The sequence below is a fragment of the Lactuca virosa genome, chromosome 8 (genome assembly GCF_052849685.1).
Source record: "Lactuca virosa cultivar CGN04683 chromosome 8, Lactuca_virosa_CGN04683_v6, whole genome shotgun sequence".
NCBI classification, from domain to species: Eukaryota; Viridiplantae; Streptophyta; class Magnoliopsida; order Asterales; family Asteraceae; genus Lactuca; species Lactuca virosa.
Window position 1 is genome coordinate 36,340,518 of NC_136433.1, and position 4,039 is coordinate 36,344,556.

At 34.0% G+C, this 4,039-nt stretch overlaps 1 long non-coding RNA gene across 1 annotated transcript; it reads right to left on the reverse strand.

Annotated features, from left to right (window-relative positions):
* Positions 1 to 687: 687 nt before the first annotated feature.
* LOC145133884 (uncharacterized) lies at positions 688 to 3,806 on the reverse strand. Its single transcript, XR_013718802.1, has 2 exons — positions 2,487 to 3,806; positions 688 to 940 (listed from the first exon to the last, which is right to left on the reverse strand). It is a non-coding gene; the product is annotated as an uncharacterized LOC145133884 (long non-coding RNA).
* Between the last annotated feature and the right edge of the window lie 233 nt (positions 3,807 to 4,039).

Sequence of the window (4,039 nt, forward strand, 5' to 3'; positions counted from 1 at the left end):
AACTCCATCTTGGCTTGTTTATCAAACAATGCGAAAAAAAAAGTTTGCCATACTTTTATGTTAGGGGAAAAACTTTTAAACTCAGAGAAAACTAAAGGTTATAAAATTTCAAATTTAACAATAGTTACATCGACCATTAGCCAGTAAAGTAGGCATTGATTCAAATGGTGTGTTCGGCAAAACTAGCTCCGTAGCATGTAGCTTATAGCGGGTAGCTTGTAGCGTTTTTGTTAAACGCTACATGAAATAACATTTGGATTTGGAACGTCCTGTTTAGATTAAACGCTAGAAACTTGTAGTGTCAAACGAAACTTTCTGTTCAAAAGGGAGCGTTTTGTCAAACCACTAGAAACTTGAAACTCTCAAACGCCCACAAATGCTTAGTGTCGAACACGCCCTTTGTGTTTTCAACTTAATCTTTACTTTATAAAACTTTGGATTGTCTTTTCTTTCTTATTTTCAACAAAGTGGGATCCCATAACTCTGTATTTTAGTCTAACCATGCTTCGAATGGGTCGGAAAGGTTTTTTCAAATTCATTAGATTGGATGTATTTTAGTCTAACTAGAAAAAAAAATCATGCTTCGAATGGGTGGGAAAGGTTTTTTCAAATTCATTAGATTGGATCAGACTATTTCGTCATGTAGTCATGAGATTTAATTAGTATGGTTCCAGATATTTATATATATTGACATCAACTTTACATAGTTTTTTTAATAACTATTGCTGGACAAAATTCAGTAACATGACGATAAGAATTTTTTCTAACAAAATATTTTAGAAAGAAAAAGATAATGTGGAAATAGAGAAAATAGGAAATAAAGTAAAATGAAGCACATATTAAAAAATTTGGAAGTACTCAGTAGAGTTGCCTTCATTACCACAAAAGCTATATCAGGGGTATCTTCCCAGTTTTTATATAGTTTATGTAACCTGTATGCCTGAAAATCACAATTCACAAGTGACCACACACAATCATTATAGGAGTTGAAAGTAAAGAAATACAAGTAGTAAACTTCATAAAGAAACTAAAATAGAAACGAGAGAATGTTAAAGTAGCATTATTGCATCAGAACACATGATAAAAAACTGATAATGCTTCCAAAATTGAGATGCTATTTGGTGGAAGAGGTAAAATGGACTAAGTTCTTATCCCAAAACAGATGGAAGTTAACCACTTGACTTTTGTAAAAAGAAATTGATACTTAATCATGAATTTATAACAAAATTGAAAATATTAGCTACCTTAAGCAATCTGTAAAAACATATAAAAAAACATCTTAGTAATTGTTCCTGGAAGAACCATCTTAGTAATTGGTACTACACTTCCTCTAGACTTTGAAAGTTCTTAATCATACACACCACATAACCACAAAACAGTAACATGGGCAGATCCAAGACACAGACTAAAAATCAATAGTCGAGGGACGAAAATTGCCAAGCTCCATAAACTATTGTGGTGAAACTCTGAAATCCCAAACATAACTGTGTTGGTGATTTGTTATCATCAAGGTTATTTAAGTGTAATGGGATTACTTTGTTGACTAAAAATGATCTTGATAAATATTAAACAAGTAAGGAAAGTGTGGAGTACACACTTGTTTAAGTTTGATCAAGTATCAAAGTATATTGTCATTTAGGGGCGAAGCCCCTGAACGAACAGGGTCTGGGGGCAGCGCCCCTGGGAGCGGGGTCCAAGGGGCAGAGCCCCTGGCTGGGGTCTTATTTGGGTTATATTGCTGTATTAAAAATGCATTAGAAAATCCAAACTTTGAATATTTGACCCGGTTTTGACTTAGCATTAATCCTTATACAAAACCCGGATTTATAACAGTTTGACTGTTGAGAAAAAAACTGTTATATGACAGTTTTGACAGTTTTTCAGATAAGGAAAGTTTATAACCAAATTTTAGTCAGTTTTCTGGTACTCACGAAATTACACCATCTCATTATCTTTCTTTCTCTCTATTTTCTCTTAGTCTTATCCAATTGAGGATTTGGAAGTACCACCCAAATACTTCAATTTGAAAGTGATTATCACGATTCTCAGATTTCCAAGTGCCACTAAACCATATTTCTAACAAACTGTTCATAAGGATTTTCAGATTTTATATTATATTAAACTGTAGAAATAATTCACGTTCCTTTTAACTAAAAACAAGAAAGTGATTCTGTAAAAGTCGCCATTAACATCGAAATTAACTTACCAAATCAACTGCTACACTACAAGAAATTTTTTTTTAACAAAATCAACCGTTATTATTTACATATCATTCAAATACAACTATTAGAATAAATAATTCAAATACAAACACGTATCATTGCTTTACATATTTTCAAATCGATTACATATACAGCTAATTAATGATGCGTGTAATAAAACCATAATCACCTTCAACAATAGCTTTATACACCGATGAAAATTGAATTCCAAATACAAGAAGATGAAATGAGATGTAGAGACGTATATAAAGAGAGATGAAATACCTGGAAGACAGAGGAAGACAATGGATCAAGGCAAATCGGGCAATCCAATACAACCGGCGGTTGCGATGGGACAGATCTCTGAGGCCGGGGTTGCGATTGTGATGCGGGTTCGGCGAATCTTGGCCGTTTATTGGCAAGTGGAGTATCGTCATCGTCTTCGACGATTGAAAATCTCGCCATCGTAATCGCACTTTCAACTGGGGATCCATCGTTTATCTGATTTTTGACAAGCAACCGCATTATTTTACACTTCCGATTTAACCCTAACGGAGGAGAGTGGATTCTCGGCCTCGCTTCTAAAAATCGATTGAATCGGATAGGTTCCAGTCGACAGGCAGTGAGAGTGGAAGAAATGCTTGAGGATCGATGCTTTGTGATTTTGAGAAGTTAGACGGTGGAGGAAATATCCACTCGTTTATTTATTTAGTCGGTGGAAGTGAAGCAGCAAGGGTAGAGAGAAAAAGTGAAGCAAGTGAAGCAGCAAAGGGTAGAGAGAAAAAGTGGGTTTATTTTCAGTTTAAAACATTAATGGATTCTTCCAACAACAACAAAGACGGAGATAGCAGAAGAAGATAGAGGATTCATCTTAAATTTATGTTGGTAGATATATGTGTTTCACGACGAAAGGGGGAAGTGGTGGAGAGGACATGAGTGCTGCTTCGTGTAAATGATGGATGAGGGAAGCGGTGGTGTGACTGTGAAGATAGTGGAAGACAGCTGATGGACGACGGAAGCGGTTGTAATGGGCCAAAACTTGAAATCATTTGCTGGGGTGGACTCCATTTAACAATTTTGGCCGACATTGTTATCACTTTAAGCGATTATCTTTGATATGGAGTTTATTGACAGGCCATCTCATTTCAAGAAGAGATTAAAAAAAAAAGACCTTTTAATATAACCAAGCATCTGCTAACGACAGAACTATTTTTATGACCGTGAGATTAGATCGATGGAAAGAAGAATACCATGGTCAAAAACATAATTGGAAAACAAAAAAACACCAAATCGTTATTTCTCCAACAAATTGATCTATACGACCTACATCACTGTGTTATCGCTAAAACGGATCAACGCCCATCTTTTTGATTGGGATTTGATCAACATGTTATTTCATTTATGAATATATATAGTAGATATGAAGTAAGAAGTTGATGCAGATGCAGATCCATTGCATAATGTCGATTGATTTGTTCTAACAAATCGATTTTTCACACCACAGCTATGTATGAATACCTCATTGCTCACCAACATTGTACACTTTTCTGTTACTCAAGTCTCAAGTGTACATTGTAATACTGTAATCTGTAATCTTTGTTATGAATATACGTTCCTCCTTCTTGATAAATAATAAATGAAAATCTTTTTGTTACATGTAATTATCTCATTCATTTGGACACATGATATTTTATAATATTTTTGAATAAATACTTTTTCATTTGTCATTTTTTCTCAATTTTTATCTTTTCTTAATTAACACATGACATTTACACATCAATTAATAATTGTCTTAATTGAAAATACTCAAATAAATTACAATATTACTATTCATATAC